The 22,692-nt window shown below is 43.0% G+C and overlaps 1 protein-coding gene and 1 long non-coding RNA gene across 5 annotated transcripts in view; one reads left to right on the top strand and one right to left on the bottom strand.

Annotated features, from left to right (window-relative positions):
* Rad51b (RAD51 paralog B) overlaps window positions 1–22,692 on the bottom strand; it is a 523,994-nt gene that overhangs the window by 194,703 nt on the left and 306,599 nt on the right. The gene's annotated exons all lie outside the window — the stretch shown is intronic.
* On the top strand, window positions 1,067–6,855 carry LOC132655266 (uncharacterized). 3 transcript variants are annotated; one of them, XR_009593012.1, is made up of 3 exons: window positions 1,067–1,145; window positions 2,663–2,985; window positions 6,607–6,855. It is a non-coding gene; the product is annotated as an uncharacterized LOC132655266 (long non-coding RNA). The 3 variants fall into 3 exon arrangements; XR_009593011.1 differs by having other exon boundaries at window positions 1,089–1,149; XR_009593010.1 differs by lacking the exon at window positions 1,067–1,145 and adding an exon at window positions 1,160–1,783.

Here is a 22,692-nt window from a genome sequence, read left to right as displayed (position 1 = left end):
AATGGCAGGTGAGGCTCAAAGAGCACTGACTTCAAGATTCATTTATTGCCATGACTAACAATCCATTCAGAAGATAATACACAGTCATGGGAACTGATCATAACGAGTTTCTGCTTCCCTACACCCTGAGCTATGAAAGACATTGATAGCTAGCAAGGATAGCACAGGGGCAAAAAGAGGTGATATCTTCCCTCAGCCGTCCTAAGGGTCACAACAGAGTCCCCTATAACAAAAGAGAGCTTAACAGGAGAAATGAATAACCTATGTACATAGTCAAAGTTTTATGCGACATGGGGTATTCTGATGATAAAGACCCAAAAAGGGAGACAAGGGCAGGAGGAGCACAGAGAGAGATGCTTGACTTGATTTTCTTTCCCTCCTTCCTTCCTTCTTCCCTTCTTTCTTTGAGACAGGGTCTCTCTACCCAGCCCTAGCAGTCCTGGATTCACTATGTAGACCAGGCTGGCCTCGAACTCACAGAGACCCACCTGCCTGTGCCTCCTGAGTGCTGGGATTAAAGGACTACACTACCAAACCTGGCCCCTGTGAGACCTTTCAATCTTCATTAGCTCAAAATACTTAGCAAGCCAAAGCGCTATACTTTGCAGTAACATTTTCTGATTTTAACAAACTATGGTGAATGGATAAATACTATTTTCTAGAATACTTTCTAATATATATCAGACTTGTCGTAGTTACTATGGTTACTTCTACATGGGATATTTAATTCTTGCAATACTCTAACTCCATTTATTCTTGCTTCTGCACAGGAGAAAACTGGATCTCAGATGTGATAAAGCACATCAGTCTTAAACCTGGCATTTTGAGACCGGGCATTTAATCTTCTGTTTATTTTCACACAGCTGATCCTTTGTTTAAGATATAGTAGAGCTGGGGCGGGAGAGATGGCTCAGCAGTTAAGAGCATTTTAGGTGATGCAACATTGGAGCAGAAACATAAATTTAACTGAGTGAGATCACAAGTTATTTGGGAAATAAAGCTGTGAGAATAGCCAATGGGCAAAGTCTTTGAGGTGGGAGTGTGCCTGGCACACGAAATGAAAGGAGTCAACAAGGCAAACAGTCATGAGTGACCTGTACAAAAATGCTTTTGGTGAAACCCTTAGAAACAAAAGCCTGACCAGGGTGGGTAAGTGAGAAAGCACAGTCTTAGGAGTTGGCTTGGGTATCTAAAAGGGAAATCTGAAATACAGGGTTCATTTCAAAAATGAACATTATTCCAGCATGTTTTATGAAAATCAGAAAGGAAAAAAAATGGGAGTAAATATCATTGTCAAGTGTTTGAGGAGATGAACATGAGTGGGAAGCACTGTTTAAGTGAGTTCCTGAGACAAGGAGGAACCTGAGTATACATGGAGTTGAAAGACTTGTCAGTAACAATAGGAGAATTACTTCCATGTCCTCAGAGAAACCAGAGGAATGGCTACCACGGAGTAAAAGAGAAGCTCTGGAAGTTGGTAACAGAAAAGGTATTGGATGTTAGCTTTGGAGAGAAAAGTTAGACTGAATCCTAAGAAGGACTGAAGGCATTCAAGTAAGATGGTAAAGACAGATTTAGCCTGGATTTATGTTTCTCCAGTGAAGCCACAAAGTGGACGAAGAATTATTAGGTGTAATAAATAGTACGGAGAGCTTCTTCAATGACTCCCATTAGGGCTCCTCTTGCCTTGCCCTTCCTGGCGCTATTGGTCTGCAACTAGGGTCTGTGGATCCTAAGGGGAGGAAGCAGAGTGCAGGAATGGCCAAGGATGGCAAGACCTCAGGTAAGGGAAAGGGGATGAGTGCAGGAAAAGAGAAGCCTTTGGGGAGTGGGTAGAGCCTTTTGGGGGGTGAGTGTACATTACTGACCAGGGTGATGATGTTGGGAATGCCTTATTTGCATGGGGAGGAATTCCAGGTGATTGCTGGACATGACCTTATAAGGATTGGGGAGGTTTAACCTGGCTGCAGTATGTGACCTCCTCTGGTGGGCAAAGGCGAGGGCACAGGACTAAGTGTGCTGGGCAGAGGAGGGAGTGATCCTCACTCCTACCACTCTGCTCTTCTTGGGAGATTTCAGGGGTCAGACACGAGTTGACCCCACTCCTGCTCCGGACCAGCTTCTCCCAGTTCCATGGCACCCTGGCCCCATAAGTGACTGTAATTAAGGAAAAGAAGCTGAAGGTCTATATACTGTAGTGATTATAACAATGGACTACTAAGTCAGTTTTGGTTTAGGAGATGAACTGAGGATATATAATCATTAGTTTGTGGGGATCTTAATGTAGCCGACATGTTGCTAGGCTTGAGATATAAAGTGGAGGAGGTGATAGTCGATGAAAAGGACAATTAAAATCATGACTTTAGAGGAAAGAGGGTGTAACTGGTGATATCAGGTATGACCGTGAGAATTTCTGAAGTAGGATGGAGGGAAAGATTCACAAAGGACAGGAACTTCTTGAGAAGTTGGGAAGATGTTAGAAGTTAGCACAGATCATCTACAATGGGCAATAAGGTTCTAAAGGATGATTCCAGGCATGAGTTAGGGAATCAAGAACCTAGTGAAGACCAGAAAGTTATGACTGGTCTTGAATTTCAATAAAACAAGAAGAGACATCTATCATAGAAAGACCTGAAAAGGCACTTTTTTTTTTTCTTTTAAGGATTCTAAAAGTCCAGAATCATAGCCATGAAATCAGATAAAAAACTGAATAGGCTTTTGTGTAAAGTTTTTGGAGGTGACTACACATCCACCAATCCACCTGGCAAGATAAAGAAAATCATCTTACTCCTTTCCAAGCAGACTGTTCGGCAAACATCAGATGGAGAGGGGCATGATGGGAATAGCCATGGAAGTGAACCAGCACTGACAAGAATTTCCAAGCGTCAGGACAGGAGATTAGTCATCAGATTCAACACTGGGAAATCTGTATCCATCTGTCTAATTCGCCCCTGTGCCCCTATCCTCCACTGAGTCAAGCCAGAGGTAAGGTGCAGGACGTATTTCTTTAGCTGACCACAGCCTGGATCCGGATGAACTTTTGTGTGTGTGTGTGTGTGTGTGTGTGTGTGTGTGTGTGTGTGTATGTACAGTATTTATTATTCTAATAAAGCAAATGGAATGTTTAGCAATGAGGGGGCAATCTGATTGGCACACATACAGGGCATTAATTTTTCCAAGGTGACTGGTGCATAAAAAGTGAAACTATAGCACTCATGTAAACAATCTGTGGGCCTCGCTTCCCTCCCCCAGGCACCTCTAATTTTCAGCTTATATTAACTGTAAGACGAGCTAATGTTTTTGGTGTAGAAAAATGGCATTATCCCAGACGCCGAAATTACTTTCAGAAAGAAAAATTCTATAGCCACCCAGATTACATCAATGTCATCTGCAGCCAGTGACAATTGTGTAGCAGCAGACAGGGGAGACCATAGTACGGACACCTTGGTACAGGCATCAAAAGTTCCACTTTGGGTGAGAAAATTATTTAACTTTTATCCAGAAAAGATAGGCAGTTTTGAAACAACCCCAAAGAAATGACTACATCTCAACAATATGTTCTAATTGTCTCATTCTTTCAAAACAAGACTACCTCGTGAGTGCTCTGAAAATCAGAGTGAATGATTGCCTTGTGAGGGAACACTTGGGAAAGTGACGAGGAGAGGCCTGTGACAAAAGCGGGACTTGGTATCAGAGGACCAGAGTGAAGGTCCATTGCTTTTCTGAGGCCAGACAAATCAATTCCAAAGTATTTATAGGTAATTATTTTACCCTTACCTTTAGCAAATGGTGCTTTCAAATTCTTGCCATGATTTACCCTAGCAACCCCCTTTTTGGTTTATCACCGTCTTTGAATTCATTTGTAAACCAGAAAGAGAAAAGGATTCTTTGAAAAGAATTTGTGGAACTCTTTAAAGAATTCATGTTTCTAGGTGAAAAAGAGGAAGAGGGGAAAAAAAAAAGAACAGAGTGAGTGAGGAAGACAGAGAAGGAGACAAAGAGAAACCTAAAGGAAAAGAGACGGAGAAAGGGTGACTCGGAAGAAACAGCTTGACTTAGAATGGCACAGCATCCGAGAGGAAGGGGGTGGCCTATCTTCCAGCTTGTCCCCCCCCAGGTTACTCAGCCCCCAGCGGTATGCAACCCACTGGCATGCCCAACATTCAGGTGTGTAGGGACCACTTCCATGCCAGCATCAAGCATCCCTTTGGTGCCTTACGTATACTGATCCCACCTCACAAGGATGTTTTTATGTGCACAGCATACAGCACATAGGAATATAATGGAATCAGTGTCCGAGAAATCGGTTCACATTTCTTTAAAATACATAAAATATTAATAGAGGTGAGTCTTAAGCACTAGATGTATTATTTATCTATAATATTACGTATCTGTGGTTTAAAGTTCAGGTTCTACTAATACTATTGTGGCTTATGTTTATTATATATTTAGAGCAAAGGAAATGCTCCATTTTAGCCAATGGTTTTAAAAAAGGAGCTACATCTTTTGATGATTCAAGTTCATGGGTCACCTACATTTTGGGGAATGAAGAGTACTAAGTAAATCTTAAGAATCTCTCTTAATTCTTTAGACAATGCCTAACTACCTAGCTGAGACTAGCCTGTAAACTCTTTTGTACAGCCAAAGCTGGCCTGACCTAGCTTCCTCAGTAATAGTATTTCAGGCATGTGTGCATGCTTGTGTGTGTGTGTGTGTGTGTGTGTGTGTGTGTGTGTGTGTACATGATTATGCATAGTAATATGAACTTTTAAAACTAAGAGTAACATGAGATTCTATGAAATCATGTAGATCAAGGTAGGTAAGGAAATCAAATCAAGAATTCTATAGAAATAAATAACTGAAGAAACAATTTTTTGCATTGATTATGCCAGATTTAAAGAGGCTTCAGTCAGAAGCTGATGGAAATAAATGTAGAGACCCATAGCTAAACAATAGGCTGAGCTTGGGGAGTTTTGTGGAAGAGTTAGAGGAAGGAAAGAAGGAGCCAGGAGGGGTCAAGGACACCACAAGAAGGCCTACAGAGTAAACTAACCGAGGCCCATGGGTCACACAGAGACTGAACCACCAACCAATGGGCACACATGGGCTAGACCTAGCTAGACCCACTGCACATATGTAGCAGAAGTGCGACTTGATCAACATTTGCGTCCTCTAACAATGGGAGTAGGGGCTGTCTCTGGCTGTGTTGCCTGACTCTGGATCCCTTTCTCCTAGCTGGGCTGCCTTGTCAGGCCTCCGTGGGAGAGGATGGGTTAGTCCTGCTGTGATTTGAGGTCCTAGGGTGTGTAGGTACCCCTTGGGGGCCTCCTCTTTCCTGAAAAGAAGGGGAGGGAGACGTGGGGGGAGGAGGTGTATGGGTGGGACTGGGAGGAGAGGAGGGAGGGGGCCGGGACCAGGCTGTAAAATGATTAAATAATAATAATAAAAGAAGATGGTAAGTTGTTTCCAAGTTCTTAGAGAAGTACCAATACATACAGGAACACTGACTAACTGAACTATGCATGAGCCCACTTCCCAGCATACAGCAAGGCAAGATTTAGACCGACATCAATGAAATGTAAAGCTATTAAATTAGGAGAAATGATGAATATTTTTTCTAGTCATTACTGAGACAGAGTAGGATTAATACTGAGCCAGCAGGGCATATAGCAATGTAACATAGTAAGCATGCTCACCGTCATGCTGTCTGAGTTTGACTCTCTCTAGAAGTAATGGTCCTTGAACTTAGGACCTCATGAGTACTAGGCAAACCCACTACCACTAAGCTATAGGTCCAGTCCTGAATCTCATTTATGCTGCTCCTATGACTATGATTCCCTGTACCTCAACTTCCTCTTTAGTAAAATAGATATAATATACACATCACAGGACTGTTGTTACCACTAACTACATGTAAACACATGAACACACACACATGCACACGCACACTCAGACATTCACAGACATGAAATGGGAGCTAATGAGTGCTAGAAAGATGTGTTTCACTAATGTTACAGCTTCTCTTAAGGTAAATTTTAATGTAAAAAAAAAAAAGAAAATACTGACATGTTTGGTTACATAAAACTTTCATATCCGTGATTTCATAAACAAATTTTTTTAAAATGAAAAAAAAAAAACTATTAAAATTAAGTGAAACAAAAATTGAGAAAAAGGTGAAAGCTTTACTATATAAAATTTTCTTATAAATGAATATACAATACATGTTGGCATTTCAACAGAAAAAAAAGTCAAAAGATAAAAATTTTCCAAACAAAGAATGAAGGATATACAAATAAGGTCAAGTGGAAAACATTATCAACAGGAGGATATCAATTTTATTGACACACACAAAAGCTTTTAAAGTCCAGAGAGAAATAGACCACAATGTTAAACATGCTTGGAAAGAAGATAATGACTACTAAACATTTTTTCTTACACATTTTTCTGCCCTTTTTAATAGCAGATTAATTTGACCACATTTATACAGAACACTCCTTTTTTAATATAAAAATGAGTATGAGAGTATAGTGTTACCTAAAGAGTGAAAAATTTAAAACCACCTGTTAGGGTTAATCTTGTCAACTTGGTTGGTCTTTGTGTTTCTAGGAGGGTGTTTCCAGAAACAATTATGGGAGCTCTGATGCAATCAAAGATTCAATCTTGGTGGATGTGGAAGCTGGAGGAAGTGGGTCGCTGAGGGTAATGATGCAATTGGGCCTTGGCTTGTTCCTGTTCCTCCTCTTTGCTTCCTGGATATAAAAGGTCAACAGCTCTCCTCTACCAAGTCCTTTCCCCATTCTGCTCTGCCACAGTCCTACATGCAATAAAGCCTAGTCCATGGATTGAAACCGCAAACTGCTAGCCCAAGTAAATAATTCATCCTTGTAAGTTGTTGCTCTCAAGTATCAGTGATGTCCTGAAAACATACATAAAAGTAACAATATATAGATTGAGCAGGTTATACTTAACATATTTAGGAACACACACATACACGTGCACACACACATCAACAATTAATGAAAAAAAAGAGGCCATGAATTTGAAAAGTAAACAAGGAAGTGTGTGTGAAAGGGGTTCTAAGAAGAAAATAGAAATGATGTAATTATATTATAATCTCAAAGATAAAATAAGCCTTTCCCCATTCCCCCTGAGATTTTTTTTCTGTGTAGCTCTGGCTATCCTAGAACTCCTTCTTATAGACCAGGCTGGCCTCAATCTTAGAGATCCACCTGCCTCTGCCTCCCAAGTGCTAGGATTAAAGGCGTGCACCACCACTCCTGGCTAAAATAAGTCATTTAATAAAGACAGACATACACCACCTACATGCCTATTGATAACAAATGAGTTAAGAAGTATATCGTTAATATGACAATAGGAGCTCTTAAAGAGAATGAGGTTTGTTGTTTTCACAATAGTGTTACACTGTAAAGGGACATTTTAAATCAGTTCTATTAAACAGACTCTATTAAAAATATTGAGCCAGATGTGGTGACACAAACTTTTAATCCCAGCACTTGGGAAGCAAAGGCAGGTAATCTCTGTGAGTTTGAGGCCAGCCTGATCTCATGGAGTTCCAGGTCAGCCAGGGCTACACAATAAAAACCTGTTTCAAACAAACAAACAAACAAACAAAAAAACTAAAAGAAAAAAAAAACCATATAGCATAGTTCTTCGTTGTTTGTCAAAAGTGTCTCCCCACCCTATGTGTGTATGTATGTGTGTGTGTGAAGGAAAACTTGCAAAATAGATTAAGGCTGAAATGTGTGTATTAAATTTCCAGAACAGTTATAGCCATATTTAAATGTAAACCCCCAAATACATACCATGGTACATCTACATTATTTATTCTATTTCTCCTCCTCAATTAACTTCATTTTTCAAGCAACTGGGATAAATAATATAAAAGACCTACATTTGCATTCTACTATAGATTAATTCCAAGGAAATTAGAACCAAGTTACTTGTAAAATCTCAAAATCTCCAGAGCCAAAATACGATTTTAGAGTATCATCACAGTCCTGCTGTTTTGAGTTTCCACTGCTTGCTGCAGATACACTCAGCTACTGGAGCTGTGGGATTAGAAGGGAATTTGAGCTTCTTCCCTTTTTGTAGAAACTACAGTGACTCTTTAGAAACAAGGGCTTCGAAATGAACCCATAGGCTATGTCAGACATTCCTTTAAAATCTCAATAAACCCAGTTAGTTCCTTTTGCAACTTGCTGGCTATGAAGCTTCATCTTCATTCGAGTGACTAACAAAAAGGCTGGGTGAGGACTGCACCCGGTGCCAACAGACACTGATGTTTACAAAATGGCGACTTTTTACATACATACATTAGCTTGCCATGTATGCTTAGCTTCCCTAAGCAACACTGTTCTCTCTCAGAAACCATATTTTATACTCTTCTAATAGCTGGGCTGGACAAGGATAGCACAAACGATATGAAAAAAATTCAGTTGGGTGGTGGGTAAAAAATGTTGAACCAGTTAAGACACGGAGGCAAGTGAATCAGTTTCTGTGCCTCTAGGGACAGATGTGACATTTACAAGATATTGCAAAGAACAGAGCCCATCAAGGACTGACTCCTTTCTTAAAGTTCTCCTCTTGATTTGCTTTCTGGAACATTAGAGCCAAAGGGACTCCTCTGCATTCCTCTAAGCGCTTTAACAGGTTCCGAGTTATTTCACAGCATCTAAAATAGCAGAAGGTCTGACTGGGCCCTGTCCCTTCCGTAGCTACACTTCCCTCTAGGAAAACAGTATGCTTGACTCCTTTACCTTATGCTTTAAGAAGGAATTTTAATGAGGCCCCTCGAGGTATGCAGAATCAGGGGAAGGCATACAATAGTAACTTAGACCTTACAGCAACAGTTAAGTCCTTAACAAAATATGTTTTAGGGGAAAAAAAAAAGTTTCTTCTTGAAAAGTGCAACAAAAGATGACCTGCTCCGCCCCCTCTGCCTCTCTCCCCCTCCCCCATCTGCCATATAAGAATCAAGGACTTGTCCATGACCCACAAACAGCAGGGCCCCGACAAGTGGTCAAAGACAAAGCTGTTTTTGCCCAGCATTTCACTTTCCTCTGGAAGCACTTTTCCTCCCAATTAATATAAGTTATGAGGCTGTGCTGGAGAGCTCAATAAACGGACACTCCAGGGTAGTCACTGGCTTTTATATTGGAAACCAGGGCAAGCTGATGCCTAGCGGCTTGTGTCTGCTCGGGTGGAAGGCTGGACGCAGCCCTGGCTGGGGCAGCCACTGTGCTTTTCCCACACATTATCCCTCCCTTTTCTTCCTGTCAGATCCCAGCCCTTCAAGTCCCTGTTCTGAGCTGTCACTCTGAAGTAGGTGCGAGGCCTTCAGTGAATTAGTGCTGGTGTCCTAAGGCTGTGAACAGGCCCCGGGCAACACTCAGAAGGCTTGCTTCTGGAGGATTTGGGGGGTGGCGGTGCCTTATTTTGAGTATGTTTTTCTTCCCGCCATCATCACTGTGTTGTTCAGTGTGGAAGCACAAGTGCAAAGAGCTCTGCAGTATTTGAAAACATTTAATTAAAGGGATCGACTGAATTTTGGGTTATTTCCCGGAAGAACCTCTACATTCCAGGTACTGTAGTAAGAAAATCACGGGTGCTCGACCCAGAAACAAATCTAGAAAAGAGCTGTGACTCATTTTCACTATCCCTCTGTCCCTGAACCGTGAAAGCCTGAGTCACACAGCGAAGACCCACATGAAGATCCACTACTCATCTGCTGTAGCCCTGAGAGCAGAAGAAACCAATTAATTAAAAAAGTGTGAAAATAAAGGCAGGGCGCACCAGGCGGAGGGAAGGAGGGGTGGCATCAAAGGAGTGACCAACAAGAGTGGTGACATCATAAATTAGCAATTCAAAATGAATGCAAAATACCCAGGTGGGGGCAAAAACCGGGCTGCGGTTCTGTCTCTGCCCCGGGGTATTCTGCACAGCACTAGTGCAAGAAGGCTCAAAGGCAGCTAGTAGAGGAAACAATAAAGAAGCCCCTCCCCTTAGAAATTCGATCTCCACTTTGGAATTTTTTATGACATTTCTTTCTTAGGGAAGGAAAAGGTCTTACCACCCTCTCTCTCTCCCAGCTTCAAAGCATCTCCATGGTGGTGGCCGCCCGCAATGGATGCCCTCGGCCTGCTTTCTGTATGTTGTCTGAGGCACTCTCAAAAGTCCTGTTGCTGATTTTCACGACCGTAGGATCACAACTCCGTCAGGCAACCGAAAGAACAGAACCAGCGAGAGCCTTCATCTGCGGGATGATCCTGCAGGATGAGTGACCGTGGTCACATTCATAAGGCCCTTTCGTGTCACCAATGTCGTATGTTCAAAATTAGGGTATGATCAGGACTCCTAGAAATCCAAAAAATGCCATGGGATGTCCAGTTGGGAAGTGGTGGAGGGCGTGATGAAAGCACCTGGGCAAAGGGATGAACCGCTTGGTTTTTGGTATTATGCAACAAGTGAGTTCCTGAAAAGTTGAGATTTAGACAGTCTCTCTCTCTCTCTCTCTCTCTCTCTCTCTCTCTCTCTCTCTCTCTCTCTTTCTTTTCTCATTCTTATAGATGGAATCATTTACAATTCACATCAGGAACTCACTACTCACTGCCTAATGAAATCTGATTGTGGTTTCAGCTGTGAGTGAAGAATGCTTTGTAATTAAAATGACATTTTTCTGTTTGATCAATTTTCTGCGTTCAGACTTGGTTTTCCTGGAGTCTTAGTGGGTTAGTGTCTTCTCCACAGTTGGTATGCAATGTTTTGTTTTAAATGCTGTTCCTTCTTCCTTAGGGTTGGGGGTGGGGGGGGAATCCAAAGATCCAGAGAAGTATTTCTGTAACCTAAGTTCATGCTCTTTACAACATGAAAGACACAACTTGTCCTAGAGCTTTATTTAGCTTACGGCGCACTGTGGTCTGTGGCGTGTGAGGCATCTGGGTAGCAGACCCCAGGAAACTATTAGGTAAGAAAAAAATGGAGACCATGTCTCACCCACAAACAGTAGCACCCCCAGACCAGCTACACTGCTGAATCAAGATGGTGCAGTGCCAGCAAAATAAAAATCTGTTTTTGTTTTTGTTTTGAATCTTTAGCGGTGTCTGAGTTAGTGGGGCACTGGTCTTGAGTGTGTGTGAGTTAGTGGGGGCAGTGATCATTAGGCTAAGTCTGCTGTTCCTCTGAGAAGTATTTAATAAACTGAAGGAAAGGCTGTAGGTGCCTTACCTTCAGACACCCATGACCCAAATGGCATGCCAAGACAAGAGTGTCAGTACCATTGGGTGCATCCATCCCAATCTGCCTTTCAGAGCAGCTGCTGGCGGGCAGTGTCTGCCCTCTGCTACCAGAATGCAATGGGGCAGAAAAAATTAAAATGCAAGTGAGCTGAGGGAAGAAAGGAAGAAAGAAACTTAAAGACAGTATCTTGGAAGCATATGTTTTAGAATCACTTCAGCCAGTTCCCTGTCAAGAAAATATCAGCCAGGTTGGTTAGTCTAATCTTCCCAAGCCACAGATGGTCTATGCCTCATCATCCCAGTCCCTGTGCCCCCAACCAGTGAGCAACAAAGGAAAAGTGTCTTGTGGTGTAGCTACCCTGCCACCTAGTGTTACATGAGAAAACACAAAGCAGCTCTTAAAACATGCATGCTGTGTTTGAGAAGAGTAAAAAGAGAACTTTGCTAAGTTCCCCACCCGGCTATTTTTCTTTCTAAAAATGAAGGTCATTTAACACTGGCAGGCTGTGAGGCACTGCCAAAAAATTCCAACAGCCCCTCTCATCTGAAGAGCAAGCAGAGAGCACTGGGTCTGAAGTGAGGACATGGAAGAGAAAGGAATATAACCATAAAATTCCACTTTGGTGATGTGAAAAGGCCTGTCCCCTCCACACAAGGTAAACAGTGTGGGGTGCGGTGGGACTTTCTGGAGAGGGGCAGAAAAAGTGTAGCCATTGCAGGAGAGAACGGGGGGGGGGGGGGAGGAACTGCTCTTTAAGAACCTTGTTTTAGCAACTAACGCCTCGTGGGGCGATGGGAATGCCAGCCTGGGTGTGAGCCCCATCCAGCAGCATCCTAGCAGTGTGGTTCAGTCACACTCAGCTTCCAGCTTCACTTCCGCTTTCTGGAGGTCAGCTGTACCCAGACACATCTGTCTCCCACGTCTCCAAAACTGCCTGTGGAAGTTCGAAATGTATGAGGGAGCACTATGTGCAAAAAAATTCTGTGTGCCAGAATGATCACTGTAGTTTAAAAGTAAGTGTTTCAAATATGTCTCCTTAAAATTATGCTTCACTGAGGACACTAAGCCCACCTTGGGATGCTGCTTCTGTGTCTTGTATATTCGTGGGTTTTGTTGTTGTTTTGTATGTGTGTGTGTTTTGTTGTTTGTTTGCTTGTTTGTTTGTTCCCGAGACAGGGTTTCTCTGTGCAACCCTGGCTGTCTTGGAACTCACTTGCAACCAGATTGGCCTAGAACTCATAGAGATCCAGTCTGCCTCTGTCTTTCTAGTGCTGGGATTCAAGGTGTGCACTACCATTGCCTGGCCCACAAAATTTCTTAAAACAACAGGAATCTAGGCTAACTCCTTTCCTATAGACACAGCTCACACTGTGCTGACAAAGCAGGCACAGGGCAACAGGGCTTTTCCTTGTTGTTTCTGGACTTTCCGTGTAATTTCAGGAAAAGCCACTTCGCTGCCCTTAGCTGCAGTTGCAAAATGCACAGGAAAGGCAGATGCGCATGGAACAGCCACCTCCTGCCAGTTCGGAGATAAAAAGACGGACTGCTTCTGCTACCCACTCTTCCCCTTCCAAGAAACAGTCCAGAGTAGTCCACTGGAATTTCTTTGAAACCTTAAGCTCAGCACAAACCAGGCATAAATGTAATTCTTCAGGAAAACTCTAAAAGCTGTATGATAGAAAAAACAACCTTAGGAAGAAAGAGGCAGCTACTGTAGTATGGACACATTAGTATCCGTATCAGAATGTCTCAGAGCTGCTCACCAAGCTACCCATTTAGGCTTCCACACTGGCAGTGGGTGCCTTTATTTCCACTTCACTCTGAAAATATCCTCTGATCTTTTTATTGATGCTTTTTTAACAATGTCAAGAAAAGGAGTTTATTTAGCTAGATTTCATCTCTCCCTGCAAATGTCTACACTACTTGGGAAGACGATAAAAGGAGCCTGCTGACGTGAACTACAGACCAAAGTCACATCGGGAGAGTGGTCAAGCCCGGAACATGACTGCCGGGCCAGGACACCAGTCACACCTTAAAAAAAAAAAAAAAAAAAGCCCAGCCATGGACTTTGTTAGAACTCACAGCCACCTCAGGCTGAGCTCTTTCCGAGTGGAGGGTGACCCATCTTGAATGTCCAGCTTTTCCATCCTTTGGGAGGATGCCAGGGTTTTGGCTTATAAAACACTGTTTAGCTTTGCCTGGTTTCCCTGGGTGTCACGTTGTGTACAAGCACACTGGTCCCAGAGAATTTAACTCTTTGCTTTCCTTCCTCTGCCAGGCTGTCTGCCCTCTATGACAAACAGAGTTTCCTCCAGTCTTTCCAACAGTCTGCGAGAGGCCGGGAAGATAGGTCTCATCAAGGTTTGTATCACTCTTTCACCACTAGCCAAATGAGGTGCCACGTTGTTTTATCTGCCTCAAAAATATAATCTGTCCAGGGAGGCAGGGCCCACTGGGTGCTCCTGGGAGCAAACATTTTCCTGGAGAAGGTTCAGGGGTTTATCTTTGCCCCAGACCAAATATGCATGAAACTTTAAACCCCACAGAGCTCTTTCAGATGAGGGGCCTTGCTTCTCTGTGGCTTGCAATCATTCTGAAGGCTTGTTGTATCTTGTTCATTTTGGCTGTTTTCCAGAGCAGCTGAGAAACTGAAAATAAGTACACTGCTGTCCAGTCTGCTTCCCTTCTCACACAGCCCCTCCCCCATCCCGGACACCCAGCGCTCTTCACGCAGACAGGACAGCCAGGAATGTTCTGGGAACAGTATGTAGGTGAAAATCACCTTGCCCTCAGAGTTCAATATTGGTCTTGAACACTTGTCCTTGGCCCAAGTCAGACTGAGATTAGAACCCTTTTCAATACTTGAGGCAGGAGTTAGCCTTCTAGGGATAGGTATTGTAAACTCTAAGTGTTCCTGGAGATGTCTCTACCGCTGCTTCTACACTCCTTAGAATCTCTGTCCTTTACAATAACAACCAAAAGCAGGGTTTGTGTAAGCATCGTTGCACAATTTGAACCTCTGTACTTGGGGACCTTTGGTAGAAAGCTGATTTGGGAATAGGATACATAATACCATGCACTTGTTTGAAATAGGATTGACAGGCTCTATGCAGGACTCCATGGCCTCCATGCATATACATGGATTAAGAATCTGATCAGCCAGAGCTGCAGGTTGACTGGACTCAGCATTTGCCATCAGCTCCAGGTTCTGCATGGATGAGGAAAAACAGACATTCTGTGCTAAGAACTACTTTCTGTCTTGTTTTGTTCCGTGTTCAGTGCTGTGGATGAAACACATGCAGAGCAACTGCTCCATCCCTAAGCTATAGCCCTCACTCCAAGAATGACTGTCCTTGATGTACTAAATTTACAGCTACCTTAGTTCAGTGGACTAGACGATGGATTGGAGACTGGGCACAACTGGCCTGGAGTGGGTAGAAGGGACCAGAACTCAGGTCAGGAGTTTTACCTAGATGTTTTTGCCTTAGTCTAAATAGATACATCCAGTTATTTTTGCATTAGGACATTCTCTAACTCCTCCAGACACGGAAAAGATGATAAGCCTTTCATAAGATTCCCATCCATCTACTCCAGTGTTCGGAGATTACTTTCTTTGTGAAGTATGCTGATTAATTGCCAAGGCAACACCTGTGCATCCCCTTCCCATATGGGAAGCATGCTAGGAAAGCCGCGTATGAGACTGTGCAGCCATCACCACCCAGTGGCTTGGAATGCAGTGTGACCAAAGGCATTTCCAGAGACCTCACAGGGTACAATGGCCACGCATGGGTGGGTTTACTGGATGGATTAGACAAACCAACCGCAACCTTTCCATCTTTTGTTTAGAATCCTTCCAGTAGATTGGCCTTGTTACTAATATTGATGCCAAGACTACCAATTGCTTACAACAAAGAATTGTTGTTAACCCCTAGCCCCTGCTTCATTCACCCTAATTATTCTCTAACAATACAACGGCTTCCAAAAGCTTCCAACTGTCCGGCAGACACAACGGGCTGGAGAAATCACTGATCGCAGCAGCCTATCACTAAAAGACAATCCTGAGGCAGCGTCTGTTTGCATATTCGCTTCATCTTCTCAGAGATAATGCAAGAAAAAGCTCAGCAGGGAGAAAGGAAGTCTTGCCCTACAGATCTTCTGTTTGTCTGACAATTCTGTATCTGTTCCAAGTTCTTGGGCATATTCTTCACCACTCCCAAATACAGGAAAAAAAAAAAAGCCTAGATTCCCTAGGAAATACAGTTTCTACATATTTGATGAATTCTCATTGTATCCAAATCAGACTTCAGTGAGGATTCTGGCTGAGGCCGTTCTTTGTTTCCTAGGTCAGATATCTTATTTTAGAGCAGAGAGATGTGGGCCATCAGACTAACCCATGGTAATGACCATGCTTTCCCTAATACTTAGGATGGACACATGGAGCCCACCTATCACCGCGCTTTCGTTGTTTGTTTTTAAACAGACAACAGATACCTCTAGGTTGACGGGGTAAGTGAACGGAAAAGTAATAGATTAAAAGCAGGCCATCATGAAAGGAGACCTGTTTAATGAAACTGAACTTGAGACAATAACCCTGGAGGTTTCCAAATGGTGTGTGTGTGTGTGTGTGTGTGTGTGTGTGTGTGTGTAGGGACCTGTGGGATATAGAGTCAGCATGAAATCAAATGAGAGGAAGCTTCTGTTGATTACAAATCAACATATAATTAGATTGAGAGGCACCCATGGTGATGAAATGCCAGCAGAAATAAAACACTGCCTGTTTACAATAGTCATCGTGGTTGCCTCTGCGTTTAGGCAGAACAGACCAAGGCAGTGACCCAGAATTTCAGATACCCCAGGATAAAGGCAATTCATTACAGTCTGTCTGAGTCATGGAATAGTGTGTGTCCACATGTAAAAGGAACAGGAACCTGGACTGTGTATAATGTGTCAATTACCATAGAGCAATTGAAGCAATAAAAACCCAGGCTCCGAACCATACCCACAGCAAAGCTATAAATAAGTGAACAAAGGGAAACTCAACTCCCCCAGGAAGAAAACGGCCAGATCAAAAAAATCAGTGAGCTTTAGGCTCCACAAAATACAAAGTGACACCAGTCATGACAACTTAACAGTAATGTTGGGCTGTGGGTTTTACAAGCTAGATGACCTAAGGAAAAAGATAAACATAGAAAACAAAACAAACAATGCAGAGAGCGAGTTTACGCAGAAAAGTCTGCCTAAAACAAGGAAACTTATTTTGGGAAAAAGTAAGGACAATGCTTTATGGAAAGAAACAGAAAAGAGAAACTAGTTTCTCAGAACTTTCAAAAGCTAAAAATGTTTATCACCTTGAAGACACAATTCTAGGCAGAAAACGGGCATGGAAACTCTGGGCATTTTTTTTTTTTAAACAAAAGCTTATCATACAAAAAATAAAGGTATTAAAATTTATAATACCAAGAAAATGGGCTACATCAAAAAGAAAGAAACGTCATTATCATGTGACTCAAAGCACCGAGTGACTAAAAGGCAATCGGTACTGATTTGCCTTCAAACATCTGGCATAAATAGTCCTAGCTTTAAGATTGTTAGTAACTACGAAGAATCCATCTTATAGGCATGGTAATGCTCTTCAGAGGTAGAGGCAGGAGGACTGTCTGTTTGAAGCTAACCGGGGCTATAGAGCAAGTTCCAGTCCAGCAAATGCTCTATAGTGACAGCCTGTCTGAAAATACAGAACACTTTCAAAATGCAAGGCCAGAACCCTTTGGGAAAGGAGTTTCTGTCAAGTATGAGCAGCAGTTAGCATCAAAGTTAACCTTAGCTAGGAGGGCCATCTTGTCCAAAGTCAGGCCCTTTAAGGATAGGTCATATCCTATAACTAAGAGGTTTTTTTTTTATTGTCTATTCGGGTGGCTTTAAGCAATTTACTAACTTCTTTGACCTACAGCTTACATGATAATGCCTTGATGATAAAATAATAACCTCACACGGTTGCCATGAGAATTACACGTGACGATACAAAAAATACTCACTAAGCATGGCGTTTAGCACCTAGGAATCATTAAATTGGACCATAATTATTTTTAACCCCAGCAATTACCACAGTCTCTAACTCCTAGCACGTATTTACAACTGTGTGCTGATATACCTAGGTGAGCGGCATCTATAATACGGTACCAGGAAGTTCAGGCAAGAGGGTTGCTTAAATCCGGGAGTGTGAGGCCAGCTAGGGCAAGGCAGTGAGATCCCCATCGCCAAGAGAGAAAGTGAAAGAGTAAGCAAGAATAGAGGAAGTGGATGTAGTACTAAATCCTGATGATTGCATTGGCCTTCCTTGGTTTGGACCTTAGAGGAAGCTGTTGGATTCAAACCAAGGAAGCAAAGATGCTTCTTTCATCTCTTCAAAACTATTTATTGAGCACACATATAATAAGAGAAAGTGGACTTCCTGCCTTCAAGAGGTTTATAACCTAGAAGGGAAACAAAGTGTATGAACATCCTCTCTTGCCAGGCAGTCTATGACAAATAGCATCCCAGTACAGACTATCGAGGTATTTAGGGGTGACTAATCACACCCAAGGGGTTCTTGGTTAGGATGGCTAAGGTGGGCACCTTGGGCGCTGGGATTTTGGTGAGCAAAGAGGAGAGGTAACTGTGTGGAAGTAGGAGTGTCTGAGCCAAGAGAAGAACATAAATGCCTCGGTAGGAATGTTGGCTAGTCTGGGCTGGCTGGAGGACAGGGGATGGTATTGGGAAATGGTGAGAGAGACAGGTCTAGGAGGAGCAGTGTGGACTTGCCTGGAAGGGCCTCAGATGCCAAGGCACACATGGTGGAAACCAGAGAAGCTGCAGCGATGATGAGGAGACAGGCTGAACTGACAGCTGTGTTCTGGTGAACCCACGCAGGGGGAACTTGAGACACGGAGGATACTGCCCAACATTAAACCTCATAACAAGCCACAAGTGCCCTCAGATGGGGAAACCAAGGCAGTGCGTGCCCAGAGTTACATTACTCCCCAAAGACAGGGCAGGGTATGAGCGTGTGAGGAGAGGGAAGATTGAACAGAAGGCATGTGATAGTCTTGGGAATGGAAGTGGAAAAATATACTGGCTGGCCTGCCTATTATAGGGTTAGGGGAACTGAGGCAGAAACTCTACATTAAAAATAAAACCAGGCCGGTGAGATGGCTCAGGGAGTAAAGATGCTTTCCACCTGAAGATCTGAGTTCAACCCAGGTAAAAAGAGAGAACTGGCACCTACAAATTGTCCTCTGATCATCACACATGCACACACAAATGTATATATTAAAAAAAAAAAAACAGTAAAAAGCTGAGGGCAAGCAGGATGGCTCAGGCAGTAAAGGCACTTGCTGTGTAAGCCTGGAAACCCAAGTTTGATCACCATAACACAAATAAAAACAAAGGGAAAGACTTCACTTCACAAAGTTGTCCAGTGACCTTTATACACACATCAGGCACAAATACATAAATAAATACTTTAAAAATAAAATAAAATCTGAGAACTCAAAGAATTTAAATATAGTGTCTGCATTCATTAGATTGAACCAAAAGGATAAAACTAAACTTTTTTTTCTTTTTGAGACAAGGTTTCTCTGTGTAGCCTTGGCTGTCCTAGATTCACTTTGTAGACAAGGCTGGTCTCAAACTCACAGAGATCTGCCTGATTCTGCCTTCCCGAGTGCTGTGCCAAAGAGGCGTGTGCCACTTTGCCTGCCTAAAACCAAACGTCTTACCATGATGCCACAACTGACACTATGAACAGATCATGCATTTTTTTCTCACAGCAAAGAGAGAAAAACCAAAGGGAAAGAGGAGAAGCAGGCTGGGCAGCAGCTTCCGAGTGGGAAGAACACGCACGTTTTGGGTTTCTCGGGGTTCCAGGACAACACTGAAAAGGAAAGGCAGAAAGAGTCTCCAGCCAGGCCTTGGCAGCTAGCTGTGTTAGACAGCACGGGCTGAGGTCACGCTGATAGAACAAGCAAGCTCCCCCAGGGCTCCCCGAAGATGCGTCCGTGTGACGTAGTTTCCTCTTAATTCAATCTAATGCACAATGCCTGAGAGCAAACAAGGACTGGTTCCTTTTCATCCCCTTCTTGGCTTCTTCCCAATATACCCAAACAAAGGATAGAATGGCTTTTCTTTTTCTGACAGTTTAACCTGGAAAAAAAAAATCAAAACAACCCTCTAATTCTTAAGAAGGAAAGCAGCTGAGGCGAAGATCCATGGGCTAAAGCTTTTGAGTCTAAAATTACTTGTTAGTTGAGATGGGCGACAAGAGAGCATGCTTTTCTGAGAAGATAGTTAGTCTCCTGTAGCCCAGGATGGCCTTGAACTCATTATGTATCAAAGGATGACCTTGAACTTCTGATCCTCTGTGTCCTTCCTGAGTGCTGAGAGCACAGACATGAACTACCTTACCCGGTTTATGCAGTGCTGGAATTGAACCTGGGGCTTCCCACATACTTGGCAAGCACTCCATCAAAGGACCTACAAACCTAACCCAATTTTATCTTGGACTGGTAACTCACCCAAAAGAACAAGGTCCTGTGTCAGTTGACACTTTGGTCTGTCCTGGAGTTAGGGAAATAATCGTCCTTTATTGTCACTTCACCTCCCAGCAGCTGATGAGCGAAGCACTCATAATGACATGATAGGCAAGTAGGAGGCATTAATTATATGTGTGCTGCAGTACTGTGGTCACACAGGGACTTTGACTCACATTGGCCTAAGGAGAAAAGGCTCAGGCTGTGCAAGAACGCCACCTTCCTACCCAAGGAAGAGACAATGAGCAGAAGTTCTTGTTCACTGTCGGCCTTCCTCAGAGGTCAGACGTGGAATTTAAGCTATTAAAGATTTCTAGATCCTGGGGTGAAAAGCGAATTCTAAGTCACCGACTTACTGCAGATGTGACAGCCTCGCGCTGTGGCCCCAAATGTACACACTGAGGTTTGTTCTCTGATGAAGAAAACTGAAGACCCAAGGTCCTCCTTGATCATCGTAAGATGGGAGCCCCGCGATAATAAGGGGGCCCTAAAAACCACATTTGCTGACAAGGACAGACAGGACTACTGGAAAACACCAACGTCTCACTTAGGAAAAAAAAAAGTCTTTCTGCTTCCTGATGCCTTTGTGGATGCAATCCCAGGATGGTGGTCTTCCAGGTACAGGAGAGCAACTTTACAGACTCAGCATCACCAAGCGGCCTTGCTGTTGTCTATGGCATCCTGGGAAAGAAAATCCCTGATCAAGGAAGAGGAGACTGGATGGGACAAGTCATAGAAAGAGTTCACACCTGCCAGGTGTTCCCACAGGAAGTGACAGAGAGGTTACAGGCATTTCCTCCAGATGAGAGCTGTATGTTATATGAAGACTGGATTCCACAAGGTCAGGGATGCAGCTTAGTCATCCACATGGCCGGACCCGTCAGCATGAGGCTTTGCTTGTCATGACTACTTAGTAAATGCTTAATGTTTTGTTGTTGAAGGGACAAAGCTCCCCAAAGCAGTGTCTTCTAAGAGTGGTTACAAATGAGACAAGTTAATTACAGCTGAAAAGAACCATCGGCACCATCATGTCCGGTCCTCCCATACCACTTACGCAGAAACCGGTCAGCTGAGAAAGGACGGCTAAGCAGTATGTCCATTTTAAAGGTTTTTGTCGTGACCCACTCCCGTGGGCCCCACCCTGTTCTCTTAGATATACTTTATGTACAGAAGACTTTGTTTTTAACTAAGAAATTTTAGCCATTTTGGTGTAATTCAACATGTAAATATAAAGATGGAAGTTCTTAGGCTTATGATGAGGGTATGTTAGTCACATTACTTGGGCTCACATATGTTGCTTATTTTAACGTAGCTGTGTAACTTCTTACAGATCACATTCCACCCCCAGACAGTCTGAGCCCTTGTGTGACCAGGAATATGAATTTTTAACAAGCATCCATCAAGCTGATGGAATTCACTGCAGGTGCTCCACAAGCCACAGCCTAGGACATATTATATCACTGGGCCTTGTGTTATCTAGTGTAAAGGGTTGAGATCAGGCCGAGAGTCCCACGGATGAACAACCATCACCACAATCTATTAGTAACATTTCCGCATGACACTTAAGAAATTCTGTTTTGTGTAAAAAGATAAAAAAAAGAAATGCTTTGACTGAACCTACAGTGAAATATCACTTAACAATAGGAACTAGATCTGCCATGAATTTAACAATACGAGTTGTTGAGAAGGACGTGGAGAAACTGAAACCCTTTTATGTTGCTGGTGTGGATGTGAAATGGTGTGGTCACTTTGAAAAACAATTTGGCAAATTGTTCAACATGTCAAAATACAGAGTTAACATAAGACCCAATAACTCCAACCCTAGCTATATTCCCAAGAGACTGAAAACAGGTATCTGTGCAAAAACCTGCATACTGGTGCTCACAATAGAAATACTTTTTAATAGCTAGAAGTAGAGAGAAAAAAATTCAAATTACTAGAGGCTATAGATTGGAAGTTTGAAGCTGGAGGATGGCATGGAGAGAGGGGATGAAGTCACTGCTAATGGAATGAAGGTTTCTTGGGGGTTAAAAATACTCTAACATTCCACAAGGCATATAACATCATGTGAGCGGGGTAGGCCAAATGTAAGGAGGACAGGGAGTGAGTGACAGGGGCTTTGGCAAATTATGAGTATCATGCTCATCCCAAAGGAGACAGTGACTATTTAGGTCTATGAGCTGTTACCCTGCAAGAATGAGATACAAGGTTGTCAGACCTTACAGTCTTGAAATGAAGCCATTTAATATGAAATTTAATATGAAATTTCTTAATATTTAAAGGCTGATGCTGAATTCATCTTTTTTTAAAAACAAGAAATATCGATAAATACAAGTAAAATGTATTGGTAGGCCACTGGACCTCATGGCTGCTGGCAGGTGAGCCTCAAACCCTCATGCATCTCCCCTAGGCAGCTATAAAGTGGACTGCTTGAATTCAAGAAGTTCAAAAGCCTTTGTAAAGCAACCCCCGCAACTTGGAGATCCTAACCAGCTAACAGATACCCATCATCAAGCTCTTAGATGGAAGGTACCAGAAACCAGGGCCAGCATGAGATAGAAGAGGCCGATCTTCATCTCAGAAGGCAAGTATTCCATCGACTCGAGGAAGGAGCCGGCTGGTGCTCACAGCACTAAAACCACAGCGTACATATCCCTGTAAGGCCCTAACTTATGATGCTTCCCGCTGGCTCGGGGCCTTCTGAATTCATTTACTTTTCATTGCTTCAGCAAACAGCAGGAGGAAGCAGACTCACAGTTTCTCAATGTGCTTATGAGCTTCAATTTAAGGTCCAGCTCATTCTTCAGAGTCAGAAGGGACTAGACGCTTAAAATCCAGGTGCTCTGCTGGCTGGAAGATATTTAAATCC

This window comes from Meriones unguiculatus, chromosome 7 (genome assembly GCF_030254825.1).
Source record: "Meriones unguiculatus strain TT.TT164.6M chromosome 7, Bangor_MerUng_6.1, whole genome shotgun sequence".
In the NCBI taxonomy this organism is placed as follows: domain Eukaryota; kingdom Metazoa; phylum Chordata; class Mammalia; order Rodentia; family Muridae; genus Meriones; species Meriones unguiculatus.
The sequence above is the reverse complement of the archived record's forward strand: the minus strand, read 5'-3'. Positions and strand labels throughout refer to the sequence as shown.